General features: G+C 36.5%; 1 protein-coding gene across 1 annotated transcript in view; it reads left to right on the top strand.

Moving 5' to 3' along the window:
• The window catches only part of DOK6 (docking protein 6), a 241,688-nt gene that overhangs the window by 96,711 nt on the left and 125,526 nt on the right, over positions 1–19,451 (top strand). The window lies entirely within an intron of this gene.

The raw sequence follows: 19,451 nt of genomic DNA, 5'->3' as shown, positions 1-19,451 counted from the left end.
ATAAATAAATAGCTGACATCTGGCATAGAGATCAAGACTTACTGATTTAATCCCTCCCAATATGAGAGATTGCTCTGTTAAGATTGTGTAAACAACAGCTATCTCCAAGGTTTTGAGTTTTAAGTTAGCAAGATTAAAGTAGGGTAAGGTTTTTAGATTTATGTTGTTTTTCCTGTCATTATGCTCGATTATTATGTGCTTTATATAAATCTGCAAGTGCAAAAGGAAATAAATTGCAAAACATTTTAGCAACAACTTCTGATACTCAAAAATGTGTATGGGACAGATGGTGTTAAGCACATTATATAATATGTGTCCACAAAAATAGATAATAATCAAGAAAAAGAACAGCAGTAGCCTTCTAACTGTAGTTTACTGGATTAAATTTGTGACCAGGGCCACACAATGGTAGATACCCTACAATTTTATTTCATAGTTCGATTGTCCTGAAGAAACTTGTGGAATGCAATTCCAGTGATTTATAGCAAGTTCTTGTACCAGCTGCAGCAGCATCTTGAACACTTCTTGGCATTAATGTCTCCTGTGTGCATGTTTGCACACTCAGACAGTCCTGTTTGGTTGGAGGAAGGATGGGACAGGTTCCCTTTGTGCAGTTACACACAGAATGCAGGAGCAATGAGATATTTGTTCTTCTACAGCACAGTTCCTGGTCTCTAACTGAGATGACCTTAAATCATGAGGTGCTTATTCAAGATAAGTGACTTCCTGATTGCTTTGAAAACCACTGAATTTTGCCACAGTCGTATAGGTGCTAGCTCCCACAATTCTCAAATGTAATTACAGCCCTGACATGAAAAATAAAAATGCTTGTATATGGTAGCTATATATATACTATAATAATCATAATCATAAGAACTTCTCTCTCATTATTTCCACTTAGTTGCCTTTGGGTTGTTCTGGTTTGTTTTTTTCCTTCATGTTCTCTAGTCATTGCCAAGTTGCCTAAATAATCTTATTGCTAAAGAAATGTGAGCTGCTCTACTTTTATTCTAGTTTAGCCCAAGAGTTCTGCTTTGCTGTGGAGTATTTGAGATTCTTATGTTGCTCATGTTCACTACAAAGCAGAAGTTGTGTAAGTTTCCTTATGGACTTCTATAATCTGGCACGTTACTACTATTTCTCATAATATTGCATGGTTTCTCAGCTGTAAAGGTGTTCTGGAAAAAAAAGGTGGTCAGCCACCAAAATGTAATGTGCTGGGCCTAATTCTTGTGCTTTTTATGATAAGATATGTTAAGACACTTGATTTACAAATAAATTTAAATATTTGAATTCCCCTTCTGCAGTTTTTTTTTCTTGGTATAATTGTTATGCTCTCTGTTTTTCACAATCTCAAATTAAAGCCTGCCTAGTTTTTCTCTGCTGACCATTCTGCTTCTACTATTAGTTAGTTATCTATAGTTCCTCAATAAGTCTTTATTTTCTCATCTAGTTAAATTCACTCAAAAAATCATATTTGATGAAAGCTAAACAGGAATACCTTATGAAGATCTGGTCACATTCACAGATGTTGTTTGCTTTGAAAACCACCCCAGATTTAGAACACTTTTTCCTTCCCCTCTTCTTCCCTTATTAATGATGGTAATTTTTTTTTTTCCAGAACTTCTTTCAAAAAATTCAAAATACTGATCTCAGTGTAGTATTTTCTAATGACCTTAATGAGTGTGTGTGTGTGATTATGTTAGTTTTGAATAATATATTTTAAGTTTTTTATCTGCAAATAATTAGAAATTTAACAGGTTTTTTTTTTAATTCGTTGCTCTTTGAGATTGAAAGAGGTGCTCAAATATACTTTGTGTAGTTTTTACATCCGTATTTTGCCAAGTCTTCCACAGCAGAGGTAACTAAATATTCCTGAAAATCATATCTCTATTTTTCCACATTTTGACATGTAATTATCTTCAGATATTTGTTTACACCACTTTCAAGTAATATCTTGTAGCAAAATCATGTGGCTGGTATGGGAAGGTTATGAAGGACATTGCTTCCATAGGCTGCTATTACTCAGCCAATGAAATTAAAATGAACCCTATTTAAATGAATAACTGCTAGCAAAATAGCTACAGTTCTGTCACCAAACAAAAAGATTTGCAGTAATTATCAGATGCCTCTTAAAATATAGAAGTATTTGAACAACATGGTTGTTCAAAGCTAGCATTCTGTGTACCAGAAAGCAAATTGCAGGAATAATTGGAGCTGTGCTGGTAATAAAGCCGTTAATAGAGTCTGAGCACATCAAAGGGCAGCATACAAACAAATAAAATAATTTTTTACAAAGTTTATATCAAGGCAATAACATCTTCTTTCCTTAACAATGTAATGAAGAAATCTACAAGTTGAGCATGCTGACAGGACCTTAAATCCTACAAATATGGACCTAAAATGCATAAGTGATCCTACGAGTCCCTTCCTGTATCCATTCATCCATCTAAACATTTAAGTCACAATGTATTCATTTGAAGTGTAAATTCGCAGGTTAAGTAAGTGTCAACGTGTGGTGTTGAATTCCTCAAAAGTGGCATCAGTGGCTGAATCTGAGTATCAAGGAAGGAAATAATTGTAGGAAAATTAAGGATAATCTTTACGTGTAACACAAAGCAACACCAAGACTTGTTAGGGGTGGTTCTTATATGAAGAGCCATGTACAGTGTAATACAGAAAATTCGTAGTAATAGCTGAGTTTGTATGTACAGTTTTGCAGCAAAAGGGACAGTCTGATCTTACAAATCAGCTATTTAAATAGAATAATATATTCCCATTATATTAAGTATTAAATGAAGCTGGAAGACTGAAAGTATTACTTGGAAAAAGTTATACTGGGTAGGGGGGCAATGTTTAAACATTTCAGCTGGAGGACAAAAAATATATAATGTAAAAAAATATATAATGTTAAACCAAATGTAAAATGTTATTGGACTACAGAACAATTCAGGACCTGTGAATTGTTCACATTTAGTGAACATCTAGTTCAATCCTCTGCTCAAAGCAGCATCAGTCACATCACATTGCTCATGGCCATGTCCAGTTGTTTTTTTAATATCTCCAGGGCTGGATGCTCTGTGACCTCTAGAAAGCTAAACAAGAAGTCCTGCGCCTGCAGCCTGATTACTAAAGCATAGAAGAGGCTGGGAACTAATTGTCTGGAGTGCAGCTCTGCTGCAAAGGCCCCGAGGATCCCGTTGGGCAGTGAGCTGAGCAGCTGTGTGGCAGCAATGAAGCAAACCATGTCCTGGAAAACCTCAGCAGGAGGATGGGCAGCAGCATGAGGACTCTCAGCATACTGAGCCTGACCTGTAATATTGTGTCTGATTCTGGTCCCCTCACTGCTCTATTAAAGACAGGAAGAAATCTCCAGAGAGCGTCAGTGAGGAAATTGGAGGCTGGAGAACCTGAGGCAAGACTGAAGGAACAAGATTTGCATTAGTGAGAAAAGAATGCCTGTGGGCATCTAATCACAGCCCTCCAATTTTGATAGGGTGGCTGAGGTGTTCTCAGGGGAAGGACAAGAGGCAATGGCAGAGGTTGTTTCAGGGGAAATCAGCTTGATACAAGGCATAAAAAAAGAATAGCCAACTGATATTTAGAGCAACTAAACATGAGAGCAGGCTAAGCAGAGAGGTCAATATTTCCACACTGGAAATCTTGAAGACCTAGGTTGGCTAGGCCTTTTGTAATCTAATTGAAGAGCCTGCACTCAAGATGGACCAGATGATCTCCAGGGTTTCCATCCAACACAGATTTTTCTGTGACCAATGAAGTTTATGTCACTAAAGTTGCTACTATTGTTCTTGGTATAACTCTGTGCTGCGTGCATTGTGTCAAACTGGTCTTGCCCTCTCCTGAGTTTATTTAAGTGGTGGAAAAAATATACTTAATCTTTCTAGTGTCTCTTAAAACAATCTCAGGAGAACTTTGTTTTAAACTGCTCTAGTGTTATTGCTTTATAGTAGAGGATATGATGGCCTGTGTGTCAGCTATGTATATTCTGATTTTGCCATGGAAACCTAGCCATGTTTTGGCAAAGTTCAAGGCCTTGCAAACCTGTATTTTGTGCATATGTTTTGAAAGGACTTCTGACTTTGACAGCTAAAATGTTTTGTGTCATCTGTAAAACTTTGAATGTGATGGAAATTCAGATAATTTGATAATTTTCTCTCTTGAGTAATGGAATATGTTTCCCTCAGTTCATTCAGGGCTAAAGACTGGTATTCATTGTAAAAACTACTTATCATTTTTATAGACTAGTACAGGGACAGGTGTTTGAGGTGAGATCATGGAGCCATTCTCTGTATGTATCTCCTCTGGCACTTGGTCACATGAAAAGGAAAATGGTTGAATTAAAACTTAAGAGAAGAAATAGACAAAATGTTAGAATGTGGGAGAGAAATAAAGGAATAAATGTTCTGGCACTCTATGAAGCACCTTATCCTTTAGAAAGCTGTGAGACACTCCAAGGTCGATGGAAAGCTGGCTGCTCAAATAATTGCTATGAGAAATGCTGAAGTGAAGAATGGGATGGGGAGATTTTGAAGAAAATATATATTACTAAAAGTAATAAATCTATTTTAATTGACTGCACAAAGCCAGGGAGACTGGTGCAGAGATAGCAATCCCAACAATGAGAAGGAGGTGAACAAGCAAGCAAAGAGCATGGACATGGTCTGTCACTTCAGCTCGACTGTACCTGGTAAAAAAAGTCTGTGCAGCAGGGCAGATGCACATAAACAGAAAGCAAGGAGAGATTGTTCAGGTTTTTACACCCAAGTAAATTGCTCTCCAATAGCACTGCCTCATTTGTTCCAGCAGCTGGGAGATATTCGCGTCTCAGACACGGCCCAGGAGAGGCCAGTTCCACAACAGGAAGAGCGTGTGTCTGGAAGAGAGGGTTTCAGTAGCAGAGACCCTGATGAAGCTGGGGGAGAGGCACTTAGGAGGCGAGAGACTGGAATTGAGGTCTCTGAAGCAGGTCCTTATTGGTCCTCGGGGGAGAAATCAAGAAGAAAGAATTGAGCTAGAATATAAAACAGCTGGGCTTGCTGTGGAGATTTGCACTAACCAAAATCCCCTTTTCAATGCAAGTGAAAAGCGAAATCTGGATATCTTGAATTCAAATCAAAAGTTTAAAGGACTTTTTTTACTTTCTTTTGCTTTCACCATGCAATTCCTTGTTTCTTCCCTGCCAATATAATCCACACGTCTCAGAAGCAAGGAAGTTGTAAAAGATAATTAATATTTTTGAAACTATCTTTGTGAAATATGATTGTGTGATGACCATTACAGAAGAACCTTGAGAAGTCAGATCATACCACTAAGTCAGAAAAACATTATGAATTTATGACAGTCCAGCAAATTTAAAAAGCCTCTGCTTAGCAGAATGGTATTCACCATTTATTCTGACTGTGGTGAAAAATAGTGATGGAAAATCAAATGCATTCATATATTTATGACAATTTGTATCATAATAAGTGTAGCATAGGTACCAATAAACATAAAGATATTTGTCATAAGATACAGGGTAGGAAGGCCATAAGTCAGACCCAGTGGGGCCCACTGCCATAAACAATAGGAAAATGGTAAACTAGGCCTATGGAATTAGCAATCAAACATTGAGATCTTCCTTTCCTAGCCTTCAGCACTTGACTCGGCATTTGTATTTTTTTCCAATACTTTGTGAATCTATTTTCACCATTCAAGTGTAGAAAGTAGGTATACTACATAAATACTAAAAGTTCATGATGAAAGTTAAAGATCTAATTATCTAGACTGCATTTTAATACAACACCAGTAAAAAAATATGTTATGTGAGGATTTTTTTTTTCCTAATGACAACATTTTCCCTTGAAGCTACTCAGAATTATGTGTCTGTGTTGCTGGGGAATGTTTACCATATTGCTGTGGAAATGGGAAGAGGCATGGACTATTCTGCAGTCACTATAAAAGGAAGCAGACAGGTACAAACAGAAGGTTATGATGTATGAGGAAGGGCCAACAGGTTTGTCTCTGTAATTTGTTTTCTATTAATAAAGGGAGATGAAATGTAATAAGTGTTATGAGTACTAAGTTTCATTTAAGGTTATGGTTTACTTGGAGTAAGGGAGGCTTTGCAATGTAAATAAAGAGCAATTTATTATGAAAATTAGCACAAAACTATCTAATTTTTACTTCTTCATAGAGGGAAATTTGAAATTCAAATCACTGGCTGATGAAGGTTATTAAAAATGCATTAGAGTTGAAAATGTAGCTGTGTGTAATTGTCATAATAGATACTCAAAATTAATTTATCCCAAATGACAATTAAGCTAAAAGAATTTTCAAATTATCGGCTAACAAACTTCAGGTAATTTTAGAAACAAATAAAATTAAAACATTTTTTAAAGTTTGTAAAAAATCAAAACTATTTTAAAATAATCCTAAAAGAAGGGTTACATTTCTGCTTAGAATAATTCCTTTTCTTCTCGTGCAAATCACTTCACTCTTGCAATTTTCTTTTACCTCAGTTTCTCTCTACGGCATTTTTCTCTCTTTGACCTTTTTCTCCCAGAGATGTCTGGACCACTTTGAATGTATGTGCACACACATGTGTACAGACATGGTCTGAATTTAGATTTAACTAAACTCATTAATTTTCCTCTATACCTGGTAATTTTGCATCTAGTTGATGCATTTTTCTGATGAGGAATCTCATAAGGAGACTACTGCAGTTAATACTTCCTCAAAAATATCTGAAATGGCTCTAACATAGATGTTTATATTTAAGATCAGCATCAAAATGCCACTTCTGGCATTGTTGGATTGGGATGAGAGTTATAAAAATAACTCTCATATAAATATGCCTCATATAAAAATAATATGAGGCATATTTACAACCTTTAAAAATCAACGGAGGGGAAAGTTGTTCTAAATAGTACTACTTTTGTGCTGGGTGTATAAGTACTGATGTTTTCTAGACACAAGACAAGCCAGGACCTGTCAGCTAGTGGATATGTCTGTGGTTGTGCTTATGATGAACACACATGGGCTTGCAGCCCTTGCTGCTGTCCATGGCCAGCAGTGCATCCAAGCCCCCAGCTGAGTCCTGTGCTTGTGTGTGTGTTTCTCCCCTTTGGAATATGGTGAGAAAGCCAAGAATAAGGACTGCAAAGAAAAAGATGTCTCTTTTCCTGGATAATGTAATTTTTTTTTTTTTTTTTTTACTATATCTCTTGATAGTTCAGCAGATACTCAGCATTTTAGAGGTCCTTAAAATCTGCATCATGAGTTTGTTCTCAGCTGGGATTTTTTCCCCCTGTGTTATGTTAGAGGTAAGCCAGCCTTTGTCACCTGCTTCTGACCCCAGCCTCCCCCATGGTTTCAAGATCTGCCTAAAGGGAGCTGCAGCTTAAAATAAAGGTTTGCACAGTTTGAAACAGATATGAAGAGGAATTACACCTGGGGCTCGGCCACTGGCATCATGTACAGCATAGATACAGGCACAATAATTGATGTGCATGGAAAGCCTGTGGTTGCTTGGATCCTCCAGCACTCCTGACCCAGTTTGTCAGTGCAGTGAGAGATTTTGTGGTTAGGGTTTGAACTTGCAGTTCAGCAGGAAGAATTATATATACACATTACTTACTGCGTTCAAGTGATTACTGCATGTAAGTGATTTGTTTTCAAATTTAGTCTATGTTAATAAACACTTATTTTTAATTGAGCTGATCTGACAAGATAATTTTGGAAACTTATGCAAGCCAGCTGACTTAAGTAAATGAGAGGAAAATGTAAAGGAAGTTTTGGAAAAGTACCTTCCTCCTTTTCTTTCCACTCAAAGACCAGTAACATATTCCTTTTAATTAACCAATACCTTTGGGTCAAAAATAGAGCAGATCTGGACATAATCATGTACTTTGGGAATGTCAAAATTGAAAACTCTGAAAACTGAAAACAGTTTCTAAGTGTCCAGTGTATTTTATTCACCCCACAAGGATATTAGCACTCATCTAACGATCTAGTGTTCATAGTGAAATATTGCATAAATATGGTTTGCACGCCTACTAACTCTGGCAGGAAGTTTGATATTGAAAGCATTTTTTTTAATCGCAGCTGAAATTTGAAAGGATAATTGTGAAACCTATTTTATTTCAGTTGTGAATCATCTTCCCCCTCTGCCATCTCTCTGTAGCACAATGTTATTTTTCAAGTGTGCACCTGGGTTGCAAATTAGAAAATTTGTGTTGTTTTAGTATTAAGGCATTAGGTTAAATTTTGTTAGCATTCACTTTTACAGAAGGCTGTATTTTTCCCCTTTTATTTTAATGAATGCACAGTAGCCTGGTATTCAGATTGCTCTTCAAAATGAAAGGTTAGATTGGAAAACATATTTCAAAGGATCTTTAGGATAGCAAGGAAATGGGATTGAGGAGAACTGGGTTTTTTGTTCTGCCAATGACTGTCTGTACAATTTCGCCATGAAGTGTGAATGCATTTTTTTCAGTATGTATTTTAAAATCCTAATTAAAATGTTTGTTAAGGGAATAGGTCCATGTGCACATGAACTGATCAGATTTCAACTATCACTTTCAAACACCAGGCTACCAGCCAGAACCAGAATAATCCCAGCAGGCTGGTTGATTTTATGGGTTAGGCAGCAGCTCAATCCTGACAGCATTACAGCAGCACGGCTTGAGAGAAAGTAACTTGGCTTGGAAAAATCCCTACATCTTTGCCTAGTAAAGGCAGCTGATATCACTTTATTATGCTTACTCTGCACTGGTTGGTTTGATTTACCAACCCTGTCAATCAATTTAGCATTTAAAGTAGCATAACAAAAGTCAGAGGAAGATTGTTTTCCATCCTTAATTTTTTTAGAGTTCATTGAGACGAAATTAAGAGTTTGTAACTGCTTATGTGGTGAGTGATCAGTTATAGCACACCATGAAACTGGGTACCAGGCTGTAGCCCATATGAAAGTCAGATGTTCTAATACTTAGAAATAGTTAAAACTTAAAGAATGGAGAGAAGTTTTCTTTATACCCTTTAAAATTTTGAGCCTGCTTTCCCCTTCTCCTAAGCCTAATCTCAACCCCATGAGCTTTATTTTAACTGGATTTTTCTCCTCCTCTGCTCCAGTTATAGCAGAGGAAGATGAGTAAATGATTTTCATGAGTGCACTGGAGTTTGGCCAGTGGTCAACCCACTACAGTTGTAAATAGTAATAATTTTTATTTCTCTTCCATTTATTTAAATTTGGAGGAATTAAAATCATTATTTTATTTTGTATTCAGTCTAAATTTACATAATGTCATCTAGGTTTTCTAAAAATGCTGAAAAATTCAAACATGCATTTTTTTAAATCTCAATTTTATCTGGAGGATAAGAAGGAATTATTCATCATCGTACTACTATCAGATCTACACATCTTTCTTCCCATCAAAGTTTTCTTTTTTGCCCTGGCATTACTGCCTAATACTTAGCCTGATTTATTTTAAATATATTCATTAATTCTGCCCAGTTTTGTGTTTTGGTTTTTTTTTTTTTTTTTTATGATGTACTTTTTCAGTTAACAGACAAGATTCTTACTGTTGTTATAGATGTGTTTTCCTTTCAGTACTTAGAGGAATGAACATTTACTTGGTAGAAGTTTCTTAAAAACTTACTCTTCTGAAATAGCAGCTGGAGACCTGCCCTAGAGGCGTAATGTGGAGGTTGATAAGCCCCTCTTTGGCAATAGTCCTGGAGAGTGTTGTTACCATAACAACTCCTTTTCCAAGGGTAAATCCACATGCAGTTATGGGGAAAACTCTTCTGTTCTCATTCTGAATTGTTTTTGCTCTTTTATGATCCATTCTTTCACTTCTCTGATCTTGGGATTTCTCTTCTCCCTTATTATGTTTCTCTTGTAATCTTATGCTTTAAGATTTGCTATTCTTTCATTAAATAGGTTTTTTTTTCCTTTTTTTCTGCCTCTTAGTACATTTTAACCTTAAGTCCTGTTCTCCAGTCTCTTGCATCTCCTTGTCCTATTGCTGGTTTTGTGCAATATATGCTGATGTTGTGGAAATGTGTTTCATCTTAAATACTCTGAATGGCCTAATACCATAAGGGTTTATCCAAACTCACAAAGGTCCAAATATCCTTGCAGGTCTATTAGTATCCCTTTCTTAGATTTAGAAGTTACTTCTTATGAAGAGTTTTCTTGTCCAGCTCCTGCTCACAGCAGAGCCACCTCCGAGGTCCAAGGTCTGAGCAAACGTGGTTGCACAGGGCAGTGTCCAATTGAGTCTCCAAGGATGGAGATTGCAGAGCCTCACTGGGCTGCCTGTCCCGCTGCTGGGCTGTCTTCATGGTGGGAACATCACTTCTCATATGCAGCCTGAACATCTCTTGTCTCAGTTTATGCCCATTGCTCATTTTCCTCCCCCCAGGCACAGCTGTGACGAGCCTGGCTCTGTCTCCTCAATAATCTCCCTGCTGGCACTGGGGGTACTGCAGTTAGATGCTCCCAAAGCCATCCCTGCTGCAGGATGGAGCAGCCTCTTCCTTCAACCTCTGCACCCCACAGGGCAAGAGGTGCAGCTCTGGCTGTCCTGGGGAGCCTCTGCTGAACTCACTTTGTCATTGGAGTCACTTTTTCATTGGAGTACCAAAACTGGGCAGGATATTAGAAATGTGATCTAATGAATACTGAGTAAAAAAAAAAAAAAAAAAAAAAAAAAAAAAAGTCACTTTCCTTGATTTATGGCCTGTGCTTCTGTTAATGCAGCCATTTCCCCAGTCTCAAAGGTTTTAATGCTTTTCAGGCAGCACACTGCCTTTTCTTAAGAGCCCAAATCACATCCAGCTCCATCCAAAGCTGTAACAAAACTTCTACTCTGTGGCAATTGGATTTAGCAGTGTCAAAGAAGCCACTGCTAGCTGCAGATAGTGGCACTGAAAGCTGAGCTGGAGGCAGATGTTTAGATGCTTTGTGATCCTCTCTGTGGTCCTCTGATCTGTACTGAGCCAACATCTTGTGTTCTCCTTTTGCAGACTGGAGCAGCATATTGGTGCCTCCTTTGCGCTTTTCTTGCTGTGATAGTTGCCGTGGCCCTTGCTTTTTATATCACTCTCTTATTGTTGCCATGCTGTTTCTGGTTTGGGGTGGTTCTTTACTGTCTGGGCATCCCTCACTGGAGTCCCTGCTCCTTGTCCCTGTGATGGCTTTTGCTCTGTCACGTTACTGCTTGCGTGGTATTACACAACAGATGGTAGTATGTGGGCCATTATTAGGAAATAAGAGGATAAATGATTGCATTTTATAGCTTTCTCTTCTGCTTCTATTTTTTCTAGTTAGAACTTAAATGACAGGAAGGTACTGTGCAATGCAAAACAGAAACCCATTTATGGAAATTCAGACCTTTTCTTCTGCCCAGGCAATTTCCAGGACTCTGCACAGTGGAAATAACATTCAGTAGATGGAATTGCAGAATCATTTCCCTCCCAGTTTTATATGAGAGGCACATGTTTGGAAGAATTCAAATAAGATATAACCCAGAATGGGGCACTTAAGGTTTTATTCATGGTTTTTGTGGTTTTCATCTCTTTTGGATCTCCTTTCTTATTTACCGTGGAATTGTAATTTTTGTAGAGATGCAGATATAATAAGTGATTTGGAAGTAATATTTCTGTAATTGTGGAAGACTTATCTATTTAAATGTACAATTTGAGAACCAGACCCCACAATGTGTTATATATGTACAGTCTACAAATCCATGTAATACAAAAGGAAATCCTACATCTGCAGCTGCATGACTAGAACAGATTTTTAGTACAAGAAGCAAACAAAAAATGTTCAGTGTTTGTCAATAATGAAGTGTTATAAATTAAAGAGAAAGTGTATTGAATTTTTCCTAAAATCCTTCCTCTTTGAAAGAAATAAACATAGTTCCAAAGAAAGTAATCAGAAAAGAAGAAAAATACATAAATACTGTTTAGAAGCAGTGCATCTCAGTTAATATAAGCCTTTGTTTAAATTAAGTCTATTTAGGAATTTAATATCTTTTCATATCTAAGAATATAACTAAGATACTGAAATGATAACAAAACACCCAAACATTTTAAATTATAGGTGTTTTAAGATGCATTGACAGTAACAGTTTCATAATATAAAATATTTTGCTAGTATAATGAAATTGTGATCTTGTAATTATTTCCTGTTATTTACCTGGATAAAAAATGCTCTTTGAAAAAGAAGACTTAAGGTTGACAGGCAAGGACTACAGTGTTTTAGAGAGACCGGAAGTTTCTTACTAGAAATCTATTATCTGATCTTTTCTGGCTAGACAGATGTAACTGACCTGTGTGTGCTGTTCAGAGATTTTATTTTACATATAACAGTCCTAAATAATTTCCTTGATCATCAGCCTATACCTGTGTATCCTGCTATGGCTACATGGCACCAAAGGCTTTCTTATATTAGTAGTTTTCCTACACTTGAATTATTTAGTAGATATCTGCAGCATGGCTTTTCTGGAATTAAATTACAGCTGATGTAACTAGAGACAAGTGGAGTTAGACTTGTGAAATCTATCAGGATGCTTTTCAGATGGTTTCCTAGTCTCTTGGCACAGACATGCACTAAAACTGAACCAGACCAATCGTTTAGTATTTCTTCTAACTCAGTCCCCTGGCTTCTGAAACTGCTTGCTCATTCTGGTAGGGAGTAGGGAACTGAAGGTATTTGGTATTAGTGCCAAATTTAGGATCTTCATGCAGAAAGGTGACTTGAATTTTCTGTGAACCTCTCAGGTTAAATATTACTATCCTAAGACTTCAAGGAAATGAAGATTTTATTTTTTTTCAAAGTGAGGGCATAAGCTAAATACTTCCTCTGATCCTCTTGTCTTTTTTACGGTATAGCATGAGATTTGTTAACTGTTGGTTCTTTCAGAGGAGTCCTTTGCAGTTTCTTCTTTTGTGTTTAAGGTTGATGCACTGCTCTATGCTGGGTTGTTTTTTGGTTTTTTTTTTGATTGTTGATCCACCCAGATGCGGCTAGACAGTATTTACAAGATGCTGATAGTTATGGACTTTATTATTCCTATGTCACATTAACTAAAGGAAGGAAGTGAAAGCTCTGAATGTGATTTTCTTCCAGATAAGCTATTACACCAACACAAAACAAGTTAAAGTTTTGGGCTTATTTCCAGACCAAGATAAAGAAAAACAATAAGGATGAGAGGAAGTGCATTGCATTACTTGAATCAATATTTAAATGATTAATGAGTGATCAAGATATATGAGCAATAGTGTCAGAAACCTTATTATAGGTTCTTTCACCTTCTTGTTCAGTGCTGTATCTGTAAAAAAGTATTACATTTTGGTGAACAATCCAAACATCCAAAAGTATTGTTTCCAGATCAAGTGTGTTTCTTTTCATCTGTGCTGATAAGGAATCTTTGAGATGAAGCAAATTCCTGGCTGTGAGAGGAACCAAGTTACAGTAACCACCACTGATGTGTAGCCTTGAGACCCTGATGCAAGTCTAGCCTAGTATAATTTTGCAGGAGTGAGATTATGCCTTTACCAATCCTAGAAGTTATCCTACCTAGCAGCCCTCAAAGGCTATGTCCCTTTATCAAATATTATTGAGAAGTAGACAACTTGGATTCCTCTGATACAGCTATGTCAAGCCCCATCCCCCCTCCACAAAGAAAGAAAAAAACCTGTTCAATAGATGAAAAAATAATCTAAAAGAAAAAAAGAAACCTTGTCAAATTTTGGTAACATGTAAGCTTAGTAACTCTTGATTTTTTTCATCAATCAGTGTTAAATTGTCTTTCTAGAACAAAAGCAAAACTGGTTTTAATGACAGATACAAAAAAATCAAGAAATAGAAAAAAAAATCAAACTAGGAAATGTGTGTGGGGGCTGCTGAGTGATGGACAAATGAAGCAGGAATTATTGATGAGGAGTAGGAGAACTGAGGAATGGTCCAGGTGCTAAGAGTCCCTAGCACATACCACAGTGAGCAACATATGGAGAAAACCACTAAATGTCTAGTAGAGAAAAGAAAGTCTAAGTTAACATGCTGATGGTAGTGGAAATTTGTACACTACATAATCATAACTTAATAAGAAAAAAAAAAAAAAGATTTATTTAACCTACTGGAAGAAATCAAAGGATAAAAAAATCAGAAAAAATCTATTTGCAAGTTTGCTCACTAAGGAGGCATTATTAGGGATTTTATTCATTGTTGAAATTAATATTGTTCTAAACAGTTACAATTCGGGGAAATAGGAAAAGTGATTTACAAAGTTTTTGTTGGTTTGAGTTGTTTTCAGAGTTAACAAAGTTTTAGGTGAAGCATAATCCCACACTGAATGTCTAGGTAAGACTTACATATGTAATGGCACAGAAAACTTTTTCCTTTTTTACGTTTCTCTTACTGATGCAAGATTATCAATGGTCTAGGTAGTTTCAGAATGATATTTTGTTGTTGTGAAGAACAAAAATATTTTCAATGTATTAGACTGAATTTTGTAAACAAGTCCATTATTACACCACAGGGAACAAATTTTGCTATAATGCTCCTTGCTTAAAAAAGTAGATCTACCTAATATACTACTCAAAAATAGGGGACTTTTTGTACTTTTAAAAATTTTATTAGTCTTTTAAGACATTCTTAAAATCTGCTAAGTGATGTATTAAATTATTTCAAAGTAGCATGATTTTTATAAGTTTTCTATTTGCCTTTTCAGTAGCTTTGATGCTTTTCCCTTTTAAAAATGCTTCTATTTTCTTTTTTCTTTTTTTAAATACTAGATAAAATTTAAGCCACAGTTTTAAAAATCCCTGAGATAAAGCAATCTGTTTCCAAGGCAAAGTTCATCTTTTCCTTCACACAAGATAATATACTCTCAGGTGTTTTTTTAATGGCACTTGTTCAGCAAGTAGAGAAATGACTCATGCTTAATTGGCATTAAATCCAGAATTCGGAATTTCATTAACTTAATTCTCTATCAATGGGAGGATAGACTTTCACAGTTTTGCCTCTATCTTTCTACTCTGAGCATGGAGGGAAGCATACAGTACAATTTGAAAAGATGATCATTGAAGCAAATATTCATCTCTATCTGATATTGAAAATTATATAAGCAATAGAAATACTGAGGGGCTTATTTGATAATATGGCCTTTCTAGTTGTTAGTGTAAATTTGTGTTCCCAAAGTGTTCTCATTTCTTTTTCTGTTAGCTTGCCCAGTAAAATTATACTTCTTAAAATCTTTATAAGATTCCTATGTCCTCAAAATGTTGTAGCTAAAATTATTTCCTTCAGTTCTTGTAAAGCAAAGCATTCCAATGAGAAAGATATGATTTTTTAAGAAAAAACGCTTACCTGGCAGAAATGCTTTGGCCACGCATGTTAAACCAGTGAAGTATTTGACAAGAACATAAGTGTCTCACAATATCTCAAAATAGTTTCAAATAGGTCCATTTTTTGTGGAAAGGTGTTGACAAGAGGAATATGATTCCTGTGTGAGACTACAAATGGCTCAAAAAGTTTGTCTTAAAGAAAGAAGGTAAAAGTCAGGGAGTTTGGAAGAGGCAATTAAATGTAGCTTTGTCACATTGGAGTTACAAGAAGTTCTGTGCTGTCTAGAGATTTCAGAGACAAAGAAAAATTGAAATGTGTTTAGAACAAATACCATTTTTTCCTGCATGGGGACTATTTTTCTTCACTTGCCTTGCATGTTGTTCAACTTAATCTCTCATAGGGGTACGAAAAGGCAGCACATAAGAATTTGGCAGTGTTTTCATTGTCTCTTTCAGACCTTAAATTCCCACCAGCAAATAAAAAGAATTCTGTTGTATGTACACTTTTTACTGACAATATTCTTAAGATATTGTGTATGTGATGGATGTTGCATTTGTGACTATATTAAACAAGGCAGGATTAATGTACTGATCAATGAGATGACTCAAAAAAACATCTTTACAAATAGCCACTTGTGTGTGCTCAGGTATGTCTGTATTTATGTTTCAAACATAAATTACTATCAAAATTTTGTAGCTTTAGTGCCAGGAATGTAAGATTTTTGGTTCTATTATCATTATTATCTTATCTTATAAGCATTGCAGAATCTTTCAGTAATTTGTAAACCTCAAGTATTATGAAAAAAGAATAGATCTCTACTATATAACAGAGACTAGAAGAAGGCTTAATATGCCTTTTTGTCACTATTCAAAGCAATTCTTTTTCCTTTTCTGCTATTCCAGAGAGAGAAGTTTTCCCTTTTAAGTACAACAAGCATTAAGGCACTTTTATCTGCATAGTGTGCAGTGTCACACATGCACACACACATGTGAAAATGTCACTTTCTTTATTAATTGCTTGTGTAAGAATCACTGGAGCTTTTTCCTCGTATCAGTGTTTTCCCTTTCCTATTGCACCACCAGCTATTTTTAAATTTTTTTTTAATAATAACCTGAACTTTTTCGTGTCCTAAATAATCTTAAATATTTTGTTCTTATATCTTCTTATTTAGCAAGACTAGAAGATCTGTACCCTGTTAAGACTAGTAGATCTGTACCTTGTCTTTAGCAAGACTAGTAGATCTGTACCCTGACTTTGGGACATTCTGTGTCTTCAAAATTCAGCAATGACTTATGGATTTGGTATTGTTCCCTCAGGTTTTGAATTCTAGAGTCTGCTCTCTCCTCTGCCTAGAAATGCTTTCTTTCTTCTCTTTTGGGGGATTTCTGCGAGATTGCAAGAGCTCTCTCACACATTAGTTCATTTACCATGCATGGATCAAGGAAAATCAGCAGATATTTCAGTAACTTCTTTAATGGGACAGAGATATTTGTGGTATTCACCCCTTCTCTTTTCCCCAAGCCAAAAAGTAGTACAATACATGGAATCTTACAAAGCCCTGAAAATGCATGACAAAAGTTAAAATTATAAAGGATTAGGAGCCAAATGGTGAGGTAAATGCACCTGTGTCTAAAAAAAGGTCAAAAGGTCAACCTGGAGAATACAGAGAATTTGGCAGTCAACCAAAGGTCAACATGGAGAATTTCTGGCAGTCTTACTTCAGCCTATAGGAAGAACTATGGAGTAAATATAATATTTGTGAAAGGCAGCATGGATTTATCAAGGATAAGTCATGCCTGACCAGTACGATCACCATCTACAATATGTTATGAGAAGATCTTTAGCAAGGCTTTCCACATTTTCTCCCATGACATTCTCAAATTGAAGTTGGGACAATATTATTTATGCAGGTGGGTGTCTAGATCATGTAAAGATGGTCAGCTAGTCAGACCCAGAAAGCTGTGGTTCATGGGTTGGTTATTATGTGGTTAATGGGTTGGTTATTATGTGGTTATGTTGGTTATTGACGTGGTCAGTGTGGTTACCTGCTTGGAGGGCTGTAGCAAGTGTGGAAATGCTGCGGTCTGTACTGGGACCTTTCTTGATATTGTTATCAGGGACATGGAGGAAATAAGGGAGCTGCACCAATGTGCAGAGAGCAAATTGGGAAGGATCAGTTGATAGGCTTTTGGTAGTCAAGCTGCCTTTTCAGCAGCCTGAATGAGCTGGACGAATGGGCTGACATGGACTTTGTTAAATTGAATAGGAGCAAGAACCAGGTGCCAGCCTGGGGATAGAAGAGCCCCTGTGATGGCAAAGATTTGGCATTGGCAAGCTGGGAGTGGCCTGAAGGTAGGGCCCTGGATCTTGGTGCCTCAGCCAGCAAAGCTCCATGGGCTGTATGGGCAGAACCATGGCCAGTCAGTGCAGAGAATTATTCTCCTCAGTTTAGCACACATTAGACCATGTTTATAATACCACATCCATTTTTGCCCCACCTGTTACAACAAAGACTTTGACAAACTGGAGTGAGTTTTGCTGAAGGCTGTCAAGACAGACTCTGGAGCAATCTTCAACTGGTCCCAAGTTCATCAGCACACAGCACATTCCTCTTCATGCTTTGTCTCAGTGCCTTTTGTTGTCTTGATGCCTTTCACTGCTCCTCTGCTAATCAATATTTTATTGAAATGTCTTTGCCCCAACGTATTCCATTTTTTTGGAACTGCACCGTATAAAATCTCCTATGCTTTAAAATTACTTTCAGCATGTGAAAAGGAATGTTGGAACTGTGCACCAGAAGCATAACAATTACAAAGCAAAACAAACAAAAAAAACCCACCTACATTCAGTCCATTTTTTCTGTAGTCATAGAAGTCCAAACTTATATGGTTGACATTTTTCTGGAAATTAGTTCTGCCTGAGGCAAATGTCCTGCCTGAGAAAACCTAACTCTAACCGGATAAAGTTTGCCCAGAGTTCCAAGAAACTGAGAAAAATATTTCAGAATATGAAGTGTTAATCAGTTTAATATAGGCTGGGCCACCAGGTTGGAATAACATATTTTTCTTCCATTTTTGTTAATTGTAGTTACATACATGCATCAAAAGAAAATGGAAATAGATTGAATTTTTTATGTTGTAAATTTGCTGCAAGAGTATTTTATTGTTGATAAGCTTTTCAAATATTTAGAAAATAAAATGAAAGTTTGAGTTCTTTTGAGGATGACAGATAGATTTTAAAGACACATGAGGATCTCCCCTTACAAATGTAGCGATGCTATTTGACGTATTACTTGAGTTACATTCCTTAACTAATGAAGCACTGTTCTTCCAAAATTAGGTTTTCTATTTGATGCAGATTCTGAAACTGATCCTAGTTGTATGAGTATAGAAATTGAAAAATAGATTATACAAAATCCCAAGGCTGAGTTGATGTCATTGTAAACTATTTCCATGTAGGACTTATTAAGGAAACAGAATTTTGTGGAAATCTATTAGAGAAATAGAGTTATTAGAGTTAAGTTTTGCAACTTAAGACTCTACCTATTTATGTGTGTTTTTTTAACCAACTATCAAGCTTATAAATATAAATAACCTAGGGGTTTAGTAATGGTACTCCCCAGTTTAGTTCTCCCACCAAGACTCAAAACCAGACTGGCTGCTCACTCACTCCCCCTTCCCCTCCCCTTCCCACTCCTTTGGAATGGAGTTGAAAATTGGAGGCACAAAAGCTGAAAATCATGGGCTGAGATAAGAATAATTTACTAGAAACAGCAATGAGACAGAAAAATGAACAGTACCAGCAGCACAAAGAAACAATTTACATGGAAAAGCCTGCAACAATATCCGGCTCTTCCCCACCAGGCTTTCTCCCCAGTGGAAGAAGAGAGAGTTCCTTACTCCTGCCCCTGGCAATGAGTGAGGTGGAGTGGAATAACATCTGGGTCTTGCCACACACTTCTCCTCTTGTTGTGAAAAATTAACCCTGTCCTGGCTGAAACTAGGACAGGAAAAAAGCAGTTTATAGTAAGAATTGAGCAGTTAAGGTTAATATTTTTGTTTGTACTATTTATGCACTGGTCTAAAATACTTTTCTT

This window comes from Ammospiza caudacuta, chromosome 1 (genome assembly GCF_027887145.1).
Source record: "Ammospiza caudacuta isolate bAmmCau1 chromosome 1, bAmmCau1.pri, whole genome shotgun sequence".
In the NCBI taxonomy this organism is placed as follows: Eukaryota; Metazoa; Chordata; class Aves; order Passeriformes; family Passerellidae; genus Ammospiza; species Ammospiza caudacuta.
The sequence above is the reverse complement of the archived record's forward strand: the minus strand, read 5'-3'. Positions and strand labels throughout refer to the sequence as shown.